Raw genomic sequence first — 20,391 nt, 5'->3', positions numbered from 1 at the left:
AGTTAAGCGTGCTTGGGCGAAAGTGCAGTATACTAGGATGGGTGACCCCCTGGGAAGTCCTCGTGTTGCACCCCTTTTTCGTGTTTTTCTATTTTTGATTACTTGTTGACAGACGATTTTCGGCTCAAATCATCTGAATCTCGATCGGACCAGATAAGACATGTGAAATGAAAGTAGCTCGGGCACTGCCGGATTGGACAAAATTGTAGGCTAATTTAGTTGTAAACGGGCAAACGACGAGACTCATTACTACGCAATAGCTGACGAGATTTTAGCCGAATTCCTTCTCTAAGACCCTCTAATTTGCGATTTACCCGCTTCTGTTAAGCTTTCGTTTCTCGAAAATCCGCTAGGAAGTTCGAAATTCGATTACCGGTTCCATTTTATCGTATCCGCAGGCATAATATAGCTTTACATCGTTATTTCCTCTTTCTTATTTTTTTTCTATTTTCTGGGAACATTTATCGATTTTGTTGTCGTGAGCCGGTTCTGTGCGGAAGGGTATGACGCAGATTACTCCGGAGACTGGTTAACTCATTAAAACAATTATTTCGACTGTTTTATCCATAATTTACGTAAACGGTCGCGACACGAGTCTTTCCCAGGGAGGTCACCCATCCTAGCTCTGCCATCGCGCCAGAAACGCTTAACTTCATGGTTATGATTGGGCGAGAGCAGTGCCGCGTGTTGTCCATCGCCGCCCGCTCCACACGTACTCGAGGGATATAAGAATAAACATCCCACTCAATGTCGGGTGCGATCATACCAGCACTAATGCACCGGATCCCATCAGAACTCCGAAGTTAAGCGTGCTTGGGCGAAGAGCAGTACTAGGATGGGTGACCCCCTGGGAAGTCCTCGTGTTGCACCCCTTTTCGTGTTTTTCTATTTTTGATTACTTGTTGACAGACGATTTTCGGCTCAAATCATCTGAATCTCGATCGGAGACCAGATAAGACATGTGAAATGAAAGTAGCTCGGGCACTGCCGGATTTGGACAAAATTGTAGGCTAATTTGATTGTAAACGGGCAAACGGACGAGACTCATTACTACGCAATGAGCTGACGAGATTTTAGCCGAATTCCTTCTCTAAGACCCTCTAATTTGCGATTTACCGCTTCTGTTAAGCTTTCGTTTCCTCGAGAAATCCGCTTAGGAAGTTCGAAATTCGATTCCGGTTCCATTTTATCGTATCCAAGCATAATAATAGCTTTACATTCGTTATTTCCTTCTTATTTTTTTCTATTTTCTGGGAACATTTATCGATTTTGTTGTCGTGAGCCGGTTCTGTGCGGAAGGGTATGACGCAGATTACTCCGGAGACGATGAACTCATTAAAAACTATTATTTCGACTATTTATCCATAATTTACGTAAACGGTCGCGACACGAGGTCTTCCCAGGGAGGTCACCCATCCTAACTCTGCCATCGCGCCAGAAAGCTTAACTTCATGGTTATGATTGGGCGAGAGCAGTGCCGCGTGTTGTCCATCGCCGCCCGCTCCACACGTCTTCGAGGGATATAAGAATAAACATCCAACTCAATGTCGGGTGCGATCATACCAGCACTAATGCACCGGATCCCATCAGAACTACGAAGTTAAGCGTGCTTGGGCGAAAGCGCAGTACTAGGATGGGTGACCCCCTGGGAAGTCCTCGTGTTGCACCCCTTTTCGTGTTTTTCTATTTTTGATTACTTGTTGACAGACGATTTTCGGCTCAAATCATCTGAATCTCGATCGGGACCAAATATGACATGTGAAATGAAAGTAGCTCGGGCACTGCCGGATTTGGACAAAATTGTAGGCTAATTTGATTGTAAACGGGCAAACGGACGAGACTCATTACTACGCAATGAGCTGACGAGATTTTAGCCGAATTCCTTCTCTAAGACCCTCTAATTTGCGATTTACCGCTTCTGTTAAGCTTTCGTTTCCTCGAGAAATCCGCTTAGGAAGTTCGAAATTCGATTCCGGTTCCATTTTATCGTATCCGAGGCATAATAATAGCTTTACATTCGTTATTTCCTTCTTCTTATTTTTTTTCTATTTTCTGGGAACATTTATCGATTTTTGTTGTCGTGAGCCGGTTCTGTGCGGAAGGGTATGACGCAGATTACTCCGGAGACGGTTAACTCATTAAAAACAATTATTTCGACTGTTTTATCCATAATTTACGTAAACGGTCGCGATACGAGGTCTTCCCAGGGAGGTCACCCATCCTAGCTCTGCCATCGCGCCAGAACGCTTAACTTCATGGTTATGATTGGGCGAGAGCAGTGCCGCGTGTTGTCCATCGCCGCCCGCTCCACACGTACTCGAGGGATATAAGAATAAACATCCCACTCAATGTCGGGTGCGATCATACCAGCACTAATGCACCGGATCCATCAGAACTCCGAAGTTAAGCGTGCTTGGGCGAAAGCGCAGTACTAGGATGGGTGACCCCCTGGGAAGTCCTCGTGTTGCACCCCTTTTCGTGTTTTTCTATTTTGATTACTTGTTGACAGACGATTTTCGGCTCAAATCATCTGAATCTCGATCGGACCAGATAAGACATGTGAAATGAAAGTAGCTCGGGCACTGCCGGATTTGGACAAAATTGTAGGCTAATTTGATTGTAAACGGGCAAACGGACGAGACTCATTACTACGCAATGAGCTGACGAGATTTTAGCCGAATTCCTTCTCTAAGACCCTCTAATTTGCGATTTACCGCTTCTGTTAAGCTTTCGTTTCCTCGAGAAATCCGCTTAGGAAGTTCGAAATTCGATTCCGGTTCCATTTTATCGTATCCGAGGCATAATAATAGCTTTACATTCGTTATTTCCTTCTTCTTATTTTTTTTCTATTTTCTGGGAACATTTATCGATTTTTGTTGTCGTGAGCCGGTTCTGTGCGGAAGGGTATGACGCAGATTACTCCGGAGATGGTTAACTCATTAAAAACAATTATTTCGACTGTTTTATCCATAATTTACGTAAACGGTCGCGATACGAGGTCTTCCTAGGGAGGTCACCCATCCTAGCTCTGCCATCGCGCCAGAACGCTTAACTTCATGGTTATGATTGGGCGAGAGCAGTGCCGCGTGTTGTCCATCGCCGCCCGCTCCACACGTACTCGAGGGATATAAGAATAAACATCCCACTCAATGTCGGGTGCGATCATACCAGCACTAATGCACCGGATCCCATCAGAACTCCGAAGTTAAGCGTGCTTGGGCGAAAGCGCAGTACTAGGATGGGTGACCCCCTGGGAAGTCCTCGTGTTGCACCCCTTTTCGTGTTTTTCTATTTTTGATTACTTGTTGACAGACGATTTTCGGCTCAAATCATCTGAATCTCGATCGGGACCAGATAAGACATGTTAGATGAAAGTAGCTCGGGCACTGCCGGATTTGGACAAAATTGTAGGCTAATTTGATTGTAAACGGGCAAACGGACGAGACTCATTACTACGCAATGAGCTGACGAGATTTTAGCCGAATTCCTTCTCTAAGACTCTCTAATTTGCGATTACCGCTTCTGTTAAGCTTTCGTTTCCTCGAGAAATCCGCTTAGGAAGTTCGAAATTCGATTCCGGTTCCATTTTATCGTATCCCAAACATAATAATAGCTTTACATTCCTTATTTCCTTCTTCTTATTTTTTTTTTATTTTCTGGGAACATTTATCGATTTTTGTTGTCGTGAGCCGGTTCTGTGCGGAAGGGTATGACGCAGATTACTCCGGAGACGGTCAACTCATTAAAAACAATTATTTCGACTGTTTTATCTATAATTTACGTAAACGGTCGCGACACGAGGTCTTCCTAGGGAGGTCACCCATCCTAGCTCTGCCATCGCGCCAGAACGCTTAACTTCATGGTTATGATTGGGCGAGAGCAGTGCCGCGTGTTGTCCATCGCCGCCCGCTCCACACGTACTCGAGGGATATAAGAATAAACATCCCACTCAATGTCGGGTGCGATCATACCAGCACTAATGCACCGGATCCCATCAGAACTCCGAAGTTAAGCGTGCTTGGGCGAGAGCAGTACTAGGATGGGTGACCCCCTGGGAAGTCCTCGTGTTGCACCCTTTTTCGTGTTTTTTTTATTTTTGATTACTTGTTGACAGACGATTTTCGGCTCAAATCATCTGAATCTCGATCGGACCAGATAAGACATGTGAAATGAAAGTAGCTCGGGCACTGCCGGATTTGGACAAAATTGTAGGCTAATTTGATTGTAAACGGGCAAACGGACGAGACTCATTACTACGCAATGAGCTGACGAGATTTTAGCCGAATTCCTTCTCTAAGACCCTCTAATTTGCGATTTACCGCTTCTGTTAAGCTTTCGTTTCCTCGAGAAATCCGCTTAGGAAGTTCGAAATTCGATTCTGGTTCCATTTTATCGTATACAAAGAAATAATAATAGCTTTACATTCGTTATTTCCTTCTTCTTATTTTTTTTTCTATTTTCTGGGAACATTTATCGGTTTTTGTTGTCGTGAGCCGGTTCTGTGCGGAAGGGTATGACGCAGATTACTCCGGAGACGGTTAACTCATTAAAAACAATTATTTCGACTGTTTTATCCATAATTTACGTAAACGGTCGCGACACGAGGTCTTCCCAGGGTGGTCACCCATCCTAGCTCTGCCATCGCGCCAGGACGCTTAACTTCATGGTTATGATTGGGCGAGAGCAGTGCCGCGTGTTGTCCATCGCCGCCCGCTCCACACGTACTCGAGGGATATAAGAATAAACATCCCACTCAATGTCGGTGCGATCATACCAGCACTAATGCACCGGATCCCATCAGAACTCCGAAGTTAAGCGTGCTTGGGCGAGAGCAGTACTAGGATGGGTGACCCCCTGGGAAGTCCTCGTGTTGCACCCCTTTTCGTGTTTTTCTATTTTTGATTACTTGTTGACAGACGATTTTCGGCTCAAATCATCTGAATCTCGATCGAGACCAGATAAGACATGTGAAATGAAAGTAGCTCGGGCACTGCCGGATTTGGACAAAATTGTAGGCTAATTTGATTGTAAACGGGCAAACGGACGAGACTCATTACTACGCAATGAGCTGACGAGATTTTAGCCGAATTCCTTCTCTAAGACCCTCTAATTTGCGATTTACCGCTTCTGTTAAGCTTTCGTTTCCTCGAGAAATCCGCTTAGGAAGTTCGAAATTCGATTCTGGTTCCATTTTATCGTATCCTAAGAATAATAATAGCTTTACATTCGTTATTTCCTTCTTCTTATTTTTTTTCTATTTTCTGGGAACATTTATCGATTTTTGTTGTCGTGAGCCGGTTCTGTGCGGAAGGGTATGACGCAGATTACTCCGGAGACGGTTAACTCATGAAAAACAATTATTTCGACTGTTTTATTCATAATTTACGTAAACGGTCGCGACACGAGGTCTTCCCAGGGAGGTCACCCATCCTAGCTCTGCCATCGCGCCAGAACGCTTACATTTATGGTTATGATTGGGCGAGAGCAGTGCCGCGTGTTTTCCATCGCCGCCCGCTCCACACGTACTCGAGGGATATAAGAATAAACATCCCACTCAATGTCGGGTGCGATCATACCAGCACTAATGCACCGGATCCCATCAGAACTCCGAAGTTAAGATGGGCGAGAGCAATACAAGGATGGGTGACCCCCTGGGAAGTCCTCGTGTTGCACCCTTTTTCGTGTTTTTTTTTTATTTTTGATTACTTGTTGACAGACGATTTTGGGCTCAAATCATCTGAATCTCGATCGGACCAGATAAGACATGTGAAATGAAAGTAGCTCGGGCACTGCCGGATTTGGACAAAATTGTAGGCTAATTTGATTGTAAACGGGCAAACGGACGAGACTCATTACTACGCAATGAGCTGACGAGATTTTAGCCGAATTCCTTCTCTAAGACCCTCTAATTTGCGATTTACCGCTTCTGTTAAGCTTTCGTTTCCTCGAGAAATCCGCTTAGGAAGTTCGAAATTCGATTCTGGTTCCATTTTATCGTATCCCAAGAATAATAATAGCTTTACATTCGTTATTTCCTTCTTCTTATTTTTTTTTCTATTTTCTGGGAACATTTATCGGTTTTTGTTGTCGTGAGCCGGTTCTGTGCGGAAGGGTATGACGCAGATTACTCCGGAGACGGTTAACTCATTAAAAACAATTATTTCGACTGTTTTATCCATAATTTACGTAAACGGTCGCGACACGAGGTCTTCCCAGGGTGGTCACCCATCCTCGCTCTGCCATCGCGCCAGGACGCTTAACTTCATGGTTATGATTGGGCGAGAGCAGTGCCGCGTGTTGTCCATCGCCGCCCGCTCCAAACGTACTCGAGGGATATAAGAATAAACATCCCACTCAATGTCCGGTGCGATCATACCAGCAATAATGCACCGGATCCCATCAGAACTTCGAAGTTAAGCGTGCTTGGGCGAGAGCAGTACTAGGATGGGTGACCCCCTGGGAAGTCCTCGTGTTGCACCCCTTTTCGTGTTTTTCTATTTTTGATTACTTGTTGACAGACGATTTTCGGCTCAAATCATCTGAATCTCGATCGAGACCAGATAAGACATGTGAAATGAAAGTAGCTCGGGCACTGCCGGATTTGGACAAAATTGTAGGCTAATTTGATTGTAAACGGGCAAACGGACGAGACTCATTACTACGCAATAAGCTGGCGAGATTTTAGCCGAATTCCTTCTCTAAGACCCTCTAATTTGCGATTTTCCGCTTCTGTTAAGCTTCTGTTTCCTCGAGAAATCCGCTTAGGAAGTTCTAAATTCGATTCTTGTTCCATTTTATCGTATCTCAGACATAATAATAGCTTTATATTCGCTATTTTCTTCTTCTTATTTTTTTCTATTTTCTGGGAACATTTAGCGATTTTTATTGTTGTGAGCCGGTTCTGTGCGGAAGGGTATGACGCAGATTACTCCGGAGACGGTTAACTCATTAAAACAATTATTTCGACTGTTTTAGCCATAATTTACGTAAACGGTCGCGACACGAGGACTTCCCAGGGAGGTCACCCATCCTAACTCTGCCATCGGGCCAGAACGCTAACTTCATGGTTTTTATTGGGCGAGAGCAATGCCGCGTGTTGTCTATCGCCGCCCGCTCCACACGTACTCGAGGGATATAAGAATAAAAATCCCACTCAATGTCGGGTGCGATCATACCAACACTAATGCACCGGATCCCATTAGAACTCCAAAGTTAAGCGTGCTTGGGCGAGAGCAGTACTAGGATGGGTGACCCCCTGCTAAGTCCTCGTGATGCACCCCTTTTCTTGTTTTTCTATTTTTGATTACTTGTTGACAGACGATATTCGGCTCAAATCATCTGAATCTCGATCGAAACCATATAAGACATGTGAAATCAACGTAGCTCGGGCCCTACCGGATTTGGACAAAATTGTAGCCTAGTTTGATTGTAACGGGCAAACGAACGAGACTCATTACTCCGCAATGAGCTGGCGAGATTTTAGCCGAATTCCTTCTCTAAGACCCTCTAATTTGCGATTTTCCGCTTCTGTTAAGCTTTCGTTTCATCGAGAAATCCTCTTAGGAAGTTCGAAATTCGATTCCTGTTCCATTTAATCGTATCTTAGGCATAATAATAGCTTTACATTCGCTATTTTCTTCTTTTTATTTTTTTCTATTTTCTGGGAACATTTAGCGATTTATATTGCCGTGAGCCGGTTCTGTGCGGAAGGGTGTGACAAAGATTACTCCGGAGATGGTTAACTCATTAAAAACAATTATTTCGACAGTTTTAGCCCTAATTTACGTAAACGGTGGCGACACGAGGACTTCCCAGGAAGGTGACCCATCCTAGCTCTGCCATCGCGCCAGAACGCTTAACTTCATGGTTCTTATTGAGCGAGAGCAGTGCCGCGTGTTGTCCATCGTCGCCCGCTCCACACGTACTCGAGAGATATAAGAATAAACTTCCCACTCAATATCGGGTGCGATCATACCAGCACTAATGCACCGGATCCCATCAGAACTCCGAAGTTAAGCATGCTTGGGCAAGAGTAGTACTAGGATGTCTGACCCCCTGGGAAGTCCTCGTGTTGCACCCCTTTTCGTGTTTTTCTATTTTTGATTAATTGTTGACAGCCGATTTTCGGCTCAAATCATCTGAATCTCGATCGGGACCAAATAAGACATGTGAAATCAACGTAGCTCGGGCACTGCCGGATTTGGACAAAATTGTAGGCTAATTTGATTGTGAACGAGCAAACGACCGAGAATCATTACTCCGAAATGAGCTGGCGAGATTTTAGGCGAATTCCATCTCTAAGACCTCTAATTTGCGACTTTCCGCTTCTGTTAAGCTTCCGTTTCCTCGAGAAATCTGCTTAGGAAGTTCGAAATTCGTTTCCTGTTCCATTTTATCGTATCTCAGGCATAATAATAGCTTTACATTTGCTATTTTCTTCTTCTTATTTTTTTCTACTTTCTGGGAACATTTAGCGATTTTTGTTGCTGTGAGCCGGTTCTGTGTGGAAGGGTATGACGCAGATTACTCCGGAGACGGTTAACTCATTAAAACAATTATTTCGACTGTTTTAGCCATAATTTACGTAAACGGTCGGGACACAATGACTTCCCAGGAAGGTCACCCATCCTAGCTCGGCCATCGCGCCAGAACGCTTAACTTCATAGTTCTGATTGGGCGAGTGCAGTGCCGCGTGTTGTCCATCGTCGCCCGCTCCACACGTACTAGAGAGATATAAGAATAAACATCCCACTCAATGTCGGGTGCGATCATACCTGCACTAATGCACCGGATCCAATCAGAACTCCGAAGTTAAGCGTGCTTGGGCAAGAGCAGTACTAGGATGGGTAAACAAGCAAATGACTGAGACTAAATGCTACGCAATGAGCTGGCGAGATTTTAGCCGAATTCCTTCTCTAAGACCCTCTAATTTGCGATTTTCCGCTTCTGTTAATAGCTTTACATTCGCTATTTTCTTCTTCTTATTTTTTTTATATTTTTAAGAACATTTAGCGATTTTTGTTGTCGTGAGCCGGTTCTGTGCGGAAAAGAGTATGACGCAGATTACTCCGAGTCGGTTAACTCATTAAAAACAATTATTTCGACTGCTTTAGCTATAAATTACGTAAACGGTCGCGACACGAGGACTTCCCATGGAGGTCACCCATCCTAGCTCTGCCATCGCGCCAGAACGCTTAACTTCATGGTTCTGATTTGGCGAGAGCAGTGTCGCGTGTTGTTCATCGTCGCCCGCTTCACACGTACTCGAGAGATATAAGAATAAAAATCCCACTCAATTTCGGGTGCGATCATACCTGCAATAATGCACCGGATCCCATCAGAACTCCGAAGTTAAGCGTGCTTGGGCGAGAGCAGTACTAGGATGGGTGACCCCCTGTGAAGTCCACTTGTTGTACCCCTTTTCGTGTTTTTCTATTTTTGATTACTTGTTGACATACGATTTTCGGCTCAAATCATCTGAATCTCGATCGGGACCAGATAAGACATGTGAAATCAACTTATCTCGGGCACTGCCGGATTTTGACAAAATTGTAGCCGAATTTGATTGTAAACGGACAAACGAATGAGACTCATTACTCTGCAATGAGCTGGCGAGATTTTAGCCGAATTCCTTCTCTAAGACTCTCTAATTTGCGATTTTTCGCTTCTTTTAAGCTTCCGTTTCCTCAAGAAATCCGCTTAGGAAGTTCGAAATTAGATTCCTGTTCCATTTTATGGTATCTCAGTTATAATTACAGCTTAACATTCGCTATTTTCTTCTTCTTATTTTTTTTTCTATTTTCTCGGAACATTTAGCGATTTTTGTTGCCGTGAGCCGATTCTGTGCGGAAGGGTATGACGCAGATTACTCCGGAGACGGTTAACTCATTAAAAACAATTATTTCGACTGTTTTAGCCATAATTTACGTAAATGGTCGCGACACGAGGACTTCCCAGAAAGGTCACCCATTCTAGCTCTACCATCGCGCTAAAACGCTTAACTTCATGGTTCTGATTGGGCGAGAGCAGTGCCGCGTGTTGTCCATCGTCGCCCACTCCACACGTATTCGAGAGATATAAGAATAAAAATCCCACTCAATGTCGGGTGCGATCATACCAGCACTAATGCATCGGATCCCATCAGAACTCCGAAGTTAAGCGTGCTTGGGCGAGAGCAGTACTAGGATGGCTGACCCCCTGGTAAGTCTTCATGATGCACCCCTTTTCGTGTTTTTCTATTTCTGATTACTTGTGTATAGACGATTTTCGGCTCAAATCCTCTGAATCTCGATCGTGACAAGATAAGACATGTGAAATCAACGTAGCTCGGGCACTACCGGATTTGGACAAAATTGTAGCCTAGTTTGATTGTAAACGGGCAAACGAACGAGACTCATTACTCCGCAATGAGCTGGCGAGATTTTAGCCGAATTCCTTCTCTAAGACACTCTAATTTGCGATTTTCCGCTTCTGTTAAGCTTCCGTTTCATCGAGAAATCCGCTTAGGAAGTTCGAAATTCGATTCCTGTTCCATTTTATCATATCTTAAGCATTATAATAGCTTTACATTCGCTTTTTTCTTCTACTTATTTTTTTTTATTTTCTTGGAACATTTAGCGATTTATATTGCCGTGAGCCGGTTCTGTGCGGAAGGGTGTGACGCAGATTACTCCGGAGATGGTTAACTCATTAAAAACAATTATTTCGACTGTTTTACCCATAATTTACGTAAACGGTCGCGACACAAGGACTTCCAGGAAGGTCACCCATCCTAGCTCGGCCATCGCGCCAGAACGCTTAACTTCATGGTTTTGATTTGGCGAGAGCAGTGCCGCGTGTTGTCCATCGTCGCCCGCTCCACACGTACTCGAAAGATATAAGATTAAAAATCCACTCAATGTCGGGTGCGATCATACTAGCACTAATGCACCGGATCCCATCAGAACTTCGAATGTAAGCGTACTTGGGCGAGAGCAGTACTAGGATGGGTGACCCCGTGGGAAGTCATCGTATTGTTCCCCTTTTCGTGTTTTTCTATTTTTGATTACTTGTTGACAGGCGATTTTCGGCTCAAATCATCTAAATCTCGATCGGGACCAGATAAGACATGTGAAATCAACGTAGCTCGGGCACTGTCGGATTTGGACAAATTGTAGGCTAATTTGATTGTAAACGGGCAAACGAACGAGACTCATTACTCCGCAATGAGATGGAGGATTTTAGCCGAATTCCTTCTCTAAGACCCTCTAATTTGCGATTTTCCGCTTCTGTTAAGCTTCCGTTTCCTCGAGAATCCGCTTAGGAAGTCCAAAATTCGATTCCGGTTCCATTTATCGTATCCCAGGCATAATAATAGCTTTACATTTGCTATTTTCTTATTCTTATTTTTTTTTCTATTTTCTAGGAACATTTAGCGATTTTTGTTGTCGTGAGCCGGTTCTGTGCGGAAGGGTATGACGCAGATTACTCCGGAGAAGGTTAACTCATTAAAAACAATTATTTCGACTGTTTTAGCCATAATTTACGTAAACGGTCGCGACAAGAGGACTTCCCAGGGAGGTCACCCATCCTAGCTCTCCCATCGCGCCAGAACGCTTAACTTCATGGTTCTGATTGGGCGAGAGCAGTGCCGCGTGTTGTCCTTCGCCGCCCGCTCCACACATACTCGAGGGATATAAAAATAAACATCCCACTCAATGTCAGGTGCGATCATACCAGGATTAATGCACCGGATCCCCTCAGAACTCCGAAGTTAAGCGTTCTTGGACGAGAGCTATACTAGGATGGGTGACCCCTTGGGAATTCCTCGTGTTGTATCCCTTTTCTTGTTTTTCTATTATTGATTAATTGTTGACAGACGATTTTCGGCTCAAATCATCTGAATTTCGATCGTGACCAGATAAGACAAGTGAAATCAAAGTAGCTCAGGCACTGCCGGATTTGAACAAAATTGTAGCCTAATTTGATTGTAAACGGGCAAACGAACGAGACTCATTACTTCGCAATGAGCTGGCGAGATTTTAGCCGAATTCCTTCTCTAAGACCCTCTAATTTGCGATTTTCCGCTTCTGTTAAGCTTCCGTCTCCTCGAGAAATCCGCTTAGGAAGTCCAAAATTTGATTCCGGTTCCATTTTATCGTATCCCAGGCATAATAATAACTTTACATTCGCTATTTTCTTATTCTTATTTTTTTTCTATTTTCTAGGAACATTTAGCGATTTTTGTTGTCGTGAGCCGGTTCTGTGCGGAAGGGTATGATGCAGATTACTCCGGAGATGGTTAACTCATTAAAAACAATTATTTCGACTGTTTTAGCCATAATTTACGTAAACGGTCGCGACAGGAGGACTTCCTAGGGAGGTCACCCATCCTAGCTCTGCCATCGCGCCAGAACGCTTATTTTCATGGTTCTGATTGGGCGAGAGCAGTGCCGCGTGTTGTCCATCGCCGCCCGCTCCACACATACTCGAGGGATATAAGAATAAACATCCCACTCAATGTCAGGTGCGATCATACCAGCATTAATGCACCGGATACCCTCAGAACTCCGAAGTTAAGCGTGCTTGGACGAGAGCTGTACTAGGCTGTGTGACCTCTTGGGATTTCCTCGTGTTGCACCCCTTTTCGTGTTTTTCTATTTTTGATTAAATGTTGACAGACGATTTTCGGCTCAAATCATCTGAATCTCGATCGGGACCAAATAAGACATGTGAAATCAAAGTAGCTCAGGCACTGCCGGATTTGGACAAAATTGTAGCCTAATTTGATTGTAAACGGGAAAACGAACGAGACTCATTACTCCGCAATGAGCTGGCGAGATTTTAGCCGAATTCCTTCTCTAAGACCCTCTAATTTGCGATTTTCCGCTTCTGTTAAGCTTCCGTTTCCTCGAGAAATCCGCTTAGGAAGTCCGAAATTCGATTCAGGTTCCATTTTATCGTATCACAGGCATAATAATAGCTTTACATTCGCTATTTTCTTATTCTTATTTTTTTTTCTATTTTTTGGGAGCATTTAGCGATTTTTGTTGTCGTGAGCCGGTTCTGCGCGGAAGGGTATGACGCCGATTACTCCGGAGATGGTTAACTCATTTGAAACAATTATTTCGGCTGTTTTAGCCATAATTTACGTAAACCGTCTAGACACGAGGACTTCCCAGGGAGGTCACCCATCCTATCTCTGCCATCGCGCCAGAATGATTAACTTCATGGTTCTGATTGGGATAGAGTAGTGCCGCGTGTTGTCAATCGCCGCCTGCTCCAAACGTACACGAGGGATAAAAGAATAAACATCCCACTCAAGGTCGGGTGCGATCATACCAGCACTAATGCACCGGATCCCATCAGAACTCCGAAGTTAAGTGTGCTTGGGCGAGTGCAGTACCAGGATGGGTGAGCCCCTTGGAATTCCTCGTGTTGCACCTCTTTTCGTGTTTTTCTATTTTTGATTAATTGTTGACAGACGATTTTTGGCTCAAATCATCTGAATCTCGATCAGGACCAGATAAGACATGTGAAATCAACTTATCTCGGGCACTGCCGGATTTTGACAAAATTGTAGCCGAATTTGATTGTAAACGGACAAACGAATGAGACTCATTACTCTGCAATGAGCTGGCGAGATTTTAGCCGAATTCCTTCTCTAAGACCCTCTAATTTGCGATTTTCCGCTTCTGTTAAGCTTCTGTTTCCTCGAGAAATACGCTTAGGAAGTTCGAAATTCGATTCCGGTTCCATTTTATCGTATCCCAGGCATAATAATAGCTTTACATTCGCTATTTTCTTCTTCTTATTTTTTTCTATTTTTTGGTAACATTTAGCAATTTTTTTTGTCGTGAGCCGGTTCTGTGTGGAATGGTATGACGCAGATTACTCCGGAGACGGTTAACTCATTAAAAAAAATTATTTTCGACTGTTTTATCCATAATTTACGTAAACGGTCGTGACACGAGGACTTCCCAGGGAGGTCACCCAACCTAGCTCGGCCATCGCGCCAGAACGCTTAACTTCATAGTTTTGATTGGGCGAGAGCAGTGCCGCGTGTTGTCCATCGCCACCCGCTCCACACGTACTCGAGGGATATAAGAATAAACATCCCACTCAATGTCGGGTGCGATCTTACCAGCACTAATGCACCGGATCCCATCAGAACTCCGAAGTTATATGTGCTTGGGCGAGAGCAGTACTAGGATGAGTGACCCCCTGGGCTGTCCTCGTGTTGCACCCCTTTTCTTGTTTTTCTATTTTTGATTACTTGTTAACAGACGATTTTCGGCTCAAATCATCTAAATCTCGATCGGGACCAGATAAGACATGTGAAATCAACGTAGCTCGGGCGCTGCCGAATTTGGACAAAATTGTATCCTAATTTGATTGTAAACGGGCAAACGAACGAGACTCATTACATCGCAATGAGCTGGCGAGATTTTAGCCAAATTTCCTTCTCTAAGACCCTCTAATTTGCGATTTTCCGATTCTTTTAAGCTTCCGTTTCCTCGAGAAATCCGCTTAGGAAGTCCAAAATTCGATTACGGCTCCATTTTATCGTATCCAAGGCATAATAATAGCTTTACATTCGCTATTTTCTTATTCTTATTTTTTTTCTATTTTCTGGGAACATTTAACGATTTTTGTTGTCGTGAGCCGGTTCTGGGCGGAAGGGTATGATGCATATTACTCCGGAGATGGTTAACTCATTGAAAACAATTACTTCGACTGATTTAGCCATAATTTACGTAAACGGTCGCGACACGAGGACTTCCTGGGGAGGTCACCCATCCTTGCTCTGCCATCGCGCCAGAACGCTTAACTTCATGGTTCTGATTGGGCGAGTGCAGTGCCGCGTGTTGTCCATCGCCGCCCGCTCCACACATACTCGAGGGATATAAGAATAAACATCCCACTCAATGTCAGTTGCGATCATACCACCACTAATGCGAAAAAATTGTAGCCGAATTTGAAATCAACGTATCTCGGACACTGCCGGATTTGGAAAAAATCAACGTATCTCGGACACTGCCGGATTTGGAAAAAATTGTAGCCGAATTTGATTGTAAACAGACAAACGAATGAGACTCATTACTCCGCAATGAGCTGGCGAGATTTTAGCCGAATTCCTTCTCTAAGACCCTCTAATTTGCGATTTTTCGCTTCTGTTAAGCTTCCGTTTCCTCGAGAAATCCGCTTAGAAAGTCCGAAATTCGATTCCTGTTCTATTTTATTGTAAGATTTTAGCCGAATTCCTTTTTTTTCTATTTTTTGGGAGCATTTAGCGATTTTTATTGTCGTGAACCGGTTTTGCGCGGAATGGTATGACGCAATTTACTCCAGAGATGGTTAACTCATTAAAAAAATTTATTTTCGACTGTTTTATACATAATTTACGTAAACGGTCGCGACACGAGCACTTCCCAAGGAGGTCACCCATCAACTTCATGGTTTTGATTACTTGTTGACAGACGATTTTCAGCTCAAATCATCTGAATCTCGATCGTGACCAGATAAGACATGTGAAATTAACGTAGCTCGGGCACTGCCGGATTTAGACAAAATTGTAGGCTAATTTTATTGTAAATGGGCAAAACAACGAGACCCATTGCTCCGCAATGAGCTGGCGAAATTTTACGCTTCTGTTAAGCTTTCGTTTTCTCGAGAAATCCGCTTAGGAAGTTCGAAATTCGATTCCGGTTCCATTTTATCGTATACGAGGCATAATTATAGCTTTACATTCGCTATTTTATTCTTCTTAATTTTTTCTATTTTTTTTGGAACATTTATCGATTTTTGTTGTAGTGAGCTGGTTCTGTGCGGAAGAGTATGAAGCAGATTACTCCGGAGACGGTTAACTCATTAAAAACAATAATTTCGACTGTTTTATCCATAATTTACGTAAACGGTCGCGACACGAGGACTTCCCATGGAGGTCACCCATCCTAGCTCTGCCATCGCGCCAGAATGCTTAACTTCATGGTTCTGATTGGGCGAGAGCAGTGCCGCGTGTTATCCATCGCCGCCAGCTCCACACATACTCGAGGGATATAAGAATAAACATCCTACTCAATGTCAGGTGCGATCATACAATCACTAATGCTCCACATCCCCTCAGCACTTCGAAGTTAAGCGTGCTTGAGCGAGAGCAGTACTAGGATGGGTGACCCCCTGGGAAGTCCTTGTGTTGCACTCTTTTTCGTGTTTTTCTATTTTTGATTATTTGTTGTCAGACGATTTTCGGCTCAAATCATCTGAATCTCGATCGTGACCAGATAAGACATGTGAAATCAACGTAGCTCGGGCACTGCCGGATTTGGAAAATATTGTAGGCTAATTTAATTGTAAACGGGCAAACGAACGAGACTAATTACTCAGCAATGAGGTGGCGAGATTTTAGCCAAATTCCTTCTCTAAGACCCTTTAATTTGCGATTTTTCGCTTCTGTTCAGCTTCCGTTTCCTCGAGAAATCGGCTTAGGAAGTCCGAAATTTGATTCCGGTTCCATTTTATCGTATCCCAAGCATAATAATATCTTTACATTCGCTATTTTCTTATTCTTATTTTTTTTTCTATTTTCTGGGAACATTTAGCGATTTTTGTTGTCATGAGCCGGTTTTGTGCGGAAGGGTATGACGCAGATTACTCCAGAGACGGTTAACTCATTAAAAACAATTATTTCTACTGTTTTAGCCATAATTTACGTAAACGGTCGCGACACGAGAACTTCCCAGGGATGTCACTCATCCTAGCTCTGCAATCGCGCCAGAACGCTTAACTTCATGGTTCTGTTGGGCGAGAGCAGTGCCGCGTGTTGTCCATCGCCGCCCGCTTCACTCGTACTCGAAGGATATGAGAATAAACATCCCACTCAATGTCAGGTGCGATCATACCATCACTAATGCACCGGATCCCATCAGAACACCCCCTGGGAAGTCCTCGTGTTGCACCCTTTTTCGTGTTTTCCTATTTTTGATTACCTGTTGACAGACGATTTTCGGCTCAAATCATCTGAATCTCGATCGGGACAAGATAAAACATGTGAAATGAAAGTAGCTCAGGCACTGCCGGATTTGGACAAAATTGTAGCCTAATTTGATTGTAAACGGGCAAACGAACGAGACTCATTGCGGACTGGCGAGATTTTAGCCGAATTTCATCTCTAAGACCCTCTAATTTGCGATTTTCCGCTTCTGTTAAGCTTCCGTTTCCTCGAAAAATCTGCTTAGGAAGTTCGAAATTCGACTCCGGTTCCATTTTATCATATCTCAGGCATAATAATAGCTTTACATTCGCTATTTTTCTATTCTTATTTTTTTTCTATTTTCTCAAAACATTTATCGATTTTTGTTATCGTTAGCCGGTTCTGTGCGGAAGGGTATGACACAGATTACTCCGGAGACGGTAAACTCATTAAAAACAATTATTTCGTCTGTTTTAGCCATAATTTACGTAAACGGTCGCGACACGAGGACTTCCCGGTAGGTGAACCATCCTAGCTCTGCCATTGCGCCAGAACGCTTCATTTCATGGTTCTGATTGGGCGAGAGCAGTGCCGCTTGTTGTCTATCGTCGCCCGCTACACACGTACTCGAGGGATATAAGAATAAACAACCCACTGAATGTCGGGTGCGATCATACCAGCACTAATGCACCGGATACCATTAGAACTTCGAAGTTAAGCATGCTTGGGCGAGACCAGTACTAGGATGGGCGACCCCCTGGGAAGTCATCGTGTTGCACCCCTTTTTGTTTTTTTCTATTTTTGATAATTTGTTGACAGACGATTTTCGGCTCAAATCATCTGAATCTCGATCGGAACCAGATAAGACATGTGAAATCAACGTGGCTCAGGCACTGCCGGATTTGGACAAAATTGTAGGCTAATTTGATTGTAAACAGGCAAACGAACGAGACTCATTACTCCGCAATGAGCTGGCGAGATTTTAGCCGAATTTGTTCTTTAAGACCCTCTAATTTGCGATTTTCCGCTTCTGTTAAACTTTCGTTTCCTCGAGAAATCTGCTTAGAAAGTCCGAAATTCGATTCCAGTTCCATTTTATCGTATCTCAGCCATAATAATAGCTTTACATTCGCTTTTTTCTTATTCTTATTTTTTTTCTATTTTCTGAGAAAATTTAGCGATTTTTGTTGTCGTGAGCCGGTTCTGTGTGGAAGGGTATGACGCAGATTACTCCGGAGACGGTTAACTCATTAAAAACAATTATTTCGATTGTTTTAGCCATAATTTACGTAAACGATCGTGACACGAGGACTTCCCAGGAGGTCCATCCTTGCTCTGCCATCGCGCCAGAATGCTTAACTTCATGGTTCTGATTGGGCGAGAGCAGTCCCGCGTGTTGTCCATCGCCGCCAGCTCCACACGTACTCAAGGGATATAAGAATAAACATCCCACACAATGTCGGGTGTGATCATACCAGCACTAATGCACAAGATCCCATCAGAACTCCGAAGTTCAGCGTGCTTGGACGAGAGCAATACTAGGATGGGTGACCCCCTGGGAAGTCCTCGTGTTGCACCACTTTTGGTGTTTTTCTATTTTTGATTACTTGTTGACAAACGATTTTCGGCTCAAATCATCTGAATCTCGATCGGGACCAGATAAGACATGTGAAATTAACGTAGCTCGGGCACTGCCTTATTTGGACAAAATTGTAAGATAGTTTGTTTGTAAACGGTCAAACGAACGAGACTCATTGCTCCGCAATGAGCTGGCGAGATTTTAGCCGAATTGCTTCTCTAAGACCCTCTAATTTGCGATTTTCCGCTTCTGTTAAACTTCCGTTTCCTCGAGAAATCCGTTTAAGAAGTCCGAAATTCGATTCCGATTCCATTTTATCGTATCCCAAGCATAATAATAGCTTTACATTCGCTATTTTCTTATTTTTATTTTTTTCTATTTTCTGGGAACATTTAGCGATTTTTGTTGTCGTGAGCCGATTCTATGCGGAAGGGTATGATGCAGATTACTCCGGAGACGGTTAACTCATTAAAAACAATTATTTCTACTGTTTTAGCCATAATTTACGTAAACGGTCGCGACACGAGGACTTCCCATGGAGGTCACCCATCCTAGCTCTGCAATCGCGCCAGAACGCTTAACTTCATGGTTCTGTTGGGCGAGAGCAGTGCCGCGGGTTGTCCATCGCCGCCCGCTCCACTCGTACTCGAGGGATATAAAAATAAACATCCCACTCAATGTCGGGTGCGATCATACCAGCACTAATGCATCGGATACCATCAGAACTCAAAAGTTAAGCGTGCTTGGGAGAGAGCAGTACTAGGATGGGTGACCCCTTGGGAAGTCCTCATATTGTACCTCTTTTCGTGTTTTTCTATTTTTGATTAATTGTTGACAGACGATTTTCGGCTCAAATCATCTGAATCTCGATCGAGACAAGATAAGACATGTAAAATCAATGTAGCTCGGGCACTGCCGGATTTGGACAAAATTGTAGCCTAATTTGATTGTAAACGGGCAAACGAACGAGACACATTGCTGCGCAATGAGCTGGCGAGATTTTAATCGAATTCCTTCTCTAAGACCCTCTAATTTGCGATTTTCCACTTCTGTAAAGTTTCCGTTTCCTCGAGAAATCCGCTTAGAAGTCCGAAATTCGATTCCGATTCCATTTTATCGTATCTCAAGCATAATAATAGCTAAACATTCGCTATTTTATTATTCTTATTTTTTTTCTATTTTCTGAGAACATTTAGCGATTTTTGTTGTCGTGAGCCGGTTCTGTGCGGAAGGGTATGACGCAGATTACTCCGGAGACGGTTAACTCATTAAAAACAATTATTTCTACTGTTTTAACCATAATTTACAGTAAACGGTCGCGACACAAGGATTTCCTAGGGAGGTCACCCATCCTAGCTCTGCAATCGTGCCAGAACCCTTAACTTCATGGTTCTGTTGGGCGAGAGCAGTGCTGCGTGTTGTCCATCGCCGCCCGCTCCACTTGTACTCGAGGGATATAAGAATAAACATCTCACTCAATGCCGGGTGCGATCATACGAGCACTAATGCACCGGATCCCATCAGAACTCCGAAGTTAAGCGTGCTAGGGCGAGAGCAGTACTAGAATGGGTGACCCTCTGGGAAGTTCTCTGTTGCACCCCTTTTCGTGTTTTTCTATTTTTGATTACCTGTTGACAGACGATTTTCGGATCAAATCATCTGAATCTCGATCTGGACCAGATAAGACATGTGAAATCAACGTAGCTCGGGCACTGTCCGATTTAGACAAAATTGTAGCGTAATTTTATTGTAAACGGGCAAACGAACGAGACTCATTGCGGACTGGCGAGATTTTAGCCGAATTTCTTCTCTAAGACCCTCTAATTTGCGATTTTCCGCTTCTGTCAAGCTTCCGTTTCCT

The 20,391-nt window shown here is 43.7% G+C and overlaps 17 non-coding genes and 5 pseudogenes across 17 annotated transcripts; all 22 read left to right on the top strand.

Annotated features, from left to right (window-relative positions):
- Positions 1–752: 752 nt before the first annotated feature.
- Positions 753–872, top strand: LOC142513186 (5S ribosomal RNA). The gene has a single exon (XR_012809147.1). It is a non-coding gene; the product is annotated as a 5S ribosomal RNA (ribosomal RNA).
- A 677-nt stretch (positions 873–1,549) lies between these two features.
- On the top strand, positions 1,550–1,670 carry LOC142517304 (5S ribosomal RNA). The gene has a single exon (XR_012813057.1). It is a non-coding gene; the product is annotated as a 5S ribosomal RNA (ribosomal RNA).
- Positions 1,671–2,353: 683 nt separating this feature from the next.
- Positions 2,354–2,473, top strand: LOC142507063 (5S ribosomal RNA). The gene has a single exon (XR_012805329.1). It is a non-coding gene; the product is annotated as a 5S ribosomal RNA (ribosomal RNA).
- Positions 2,474–3,154: 681 nt separating this feature from the next.
- LOC142514481 (5S ribosomal RNA) lies at positions 3,155–3,275 on the top strand. The gene has a single exon (XR_012810371.1). It is a non-coding gene; the product is annotated as a 5S ribosomal RNA (ribosomal RNA).
- A 682-nt stretch (positions 3,276–3,957) lies between these two features.
- On the top strand, positions 3,958–4,076 carry LOC142506878 (5S ribosomal RNA). Its single transcript, XR_012805153.1, has one exon. It is a non-coding gene; the product is annotated as a 5S ribosomal RNA (ribosomal RNA).
- Positions 4,077–4,760: 684 nt separating this feature from the next.
- On the top strand, positions 4,761–4,879 carry LOC142509215 (5S ribosomal RNA). Its single transcript, XR_012807400.1, has one exon. It is a non-coding gene; the product is annotated as a 5S ribosomal RNA (ribosomal RNA).
- Positions 4,880–5,562: 683 nt separating this feature from the next.
- On the top strand, positions 5,563–5,676 carry LOC142511156 (5S ribosomal RNA; annotated as a pseudogene).
- Positions 5,677–6,362: 686 nt separating this feature from the next.
- LOC142514832 (5S ribosomal RNA) lies at positions 6,363–6,481 on the top strand. The gene has a single exon (XR_012810709.1). It is a non-coding gene; the product is annotated as a 5S ribosomal RNA (ribosomal RNA).
- Positions 6,482–7,161: 680 nt separating this feature from the next.
- On the top strand, positions 7,162–7,280 carry LOC142507805 (5S ribosomal RNA). Its single transcript, XR_012806050.1, has one exon. It is a non-coding gene; the product is annotated as a 5S ribosomal RNA (ribosomal RNA).
- A 681-nt stretch (positions 7,281–7,961) lies between these two features.
- LOC142516436 (5S ribosomal RNA) lies at positions 7,962–8,080 on the top strand. Its single transcript, XR_012812230.1, has one exon. It is a non-coding gene; the product is annotated as a 5S ribosomal RNA (ribosomal RNA).
- Positions 8,081–9,300: 1,220 nt separating this feature from the next.
- On the top strand, positions 9,301–9,419 carry LOC142517048 (5S ribosomal RNA). The gene has a single exon (XR_012812809.1). It is a non-coding gene; the product is annotated as a 5S ribosomal RNA (ribosomal RNA).
- Positions 9,420–10,103: 684 nt separating this feature from the next.
- On the top strand, positions 10,104–10,222 carry LOC142509392 (5S ribosomal RNA). The gene has a single exon (XR_012807568.1). It is a non-coding gene; the product is annotated as a 5S ribosomal RNA (ribosomal RNA).
- A 680-nt stretch (positions 10,223–10,902) lies between these two features.
- LOC142511368 (5S ribosomal RNA) lies at positions 10,903–11,021 on the top strand (annotated as a pseudogene).
- A 680-nt stretch (positions 11,022–11,701) lies between these two features.
- LOC142509558 (5S ribosomal RNA) lies at positions 11,702–11,820 on the top strand. Its single transcript, XR_012807726.1, has one exon. It is a non-coding gene; the product is annotated as a 5S ribosomal RNA (ribosomal RNA).
- Positions 11,821–12,503: 683 nt separating this feature from the next.
- Positions 12,504–12,622, top strand: LOC142511795 (5S ribosomal RNA; annotated as a pseudogene).
- Positions 12,623–13,306: 684 nt separating this feature from the next.
- LOC142516390 (5S ribosomal RNA) lies at positions 13,307–13,425 on the top strand. Its single transcript, XR_012812187.1, has one exon. It is a non-coding gene; the product is annotated as a 5S ribosomal RNA (ribosomal RNA).
- Positions 13,426–14,108: 683 nt separating this feature from the next.
- Positions 14,109–14,227, top strand: LOC142510104 (5S ribosomal RNA). The gene has a single exon (XR_012808236.1). It is a non-coding gene; the product is annotated as a 5S ribosomal RNA (ribosomal RNA).
- Positions 14,228–16,064: 1,837 nt separating this feature from the next.
- On the top strand, positions 16,065–16,183 carry LOC142512540 (5S ribosomal RNA; annotated as a pseudogene).
- A 1,431-nt stretch (positions 16,184–17,614) lies between these two features.
- LOC142508976 (5S ribosomal RNA) lies at positions 17,615–17,733 on the top strand. Its single transcript, XR_012807171.1, has one exon. It is a non-coding gene; the product is annotated as a 5S ribosomal RNA (ribosomal RNA).
- Positions 17,734–18,412: 679 nt separating this feature from the next.
- Positions 18,413–18,531, top strand: LOC142509153 (5S ribosomal RNA). The gene has a single exon (XR_012807340.1). It is a non-coding gene; the product is annotated as a 5S ribosomal RNA (ribosomal RNA).
- Positions 18,532–19,212: 681 nt separating this feature from the next.
- On the top strand, positions 19,213–19,331 carry LOC142511116 (5S ribosomal RNA; annotated as a pseudogene).
- A 682-nt stretch (positions 19,332–20,013) lies between these two features.
- On the top strand, positions 20,014–20,131 carry LOC142507085 (5S ribosomal RNA). Its single transcript, XR_012805350.1, has one exon. It is a non-coding gene; the product is annotated as a 5S ribosomal RNA (ribosomal RNA).
- Positions 20,132–20,391: the final 260 nt, after the last annotated feature.

Source organism: Primulina tabacum, chromosome 10 (genome assembly GCF_025594145.1).
Source record: "Primulina tabacum isolate GXHZ01 chromosome 10, ASM2559414v2, whole genome shotgun sequence".
Taxonomy (NCBI): Eukaryota; Viridiplantae; Streptophyta; class Magnoliopsida; order Lamiales; family Gesneriaceae; genus Primulina; species Primulina tabacum.
This window is presented reverse-complemented; position numbering and strand designations above follow the sequence as displayed.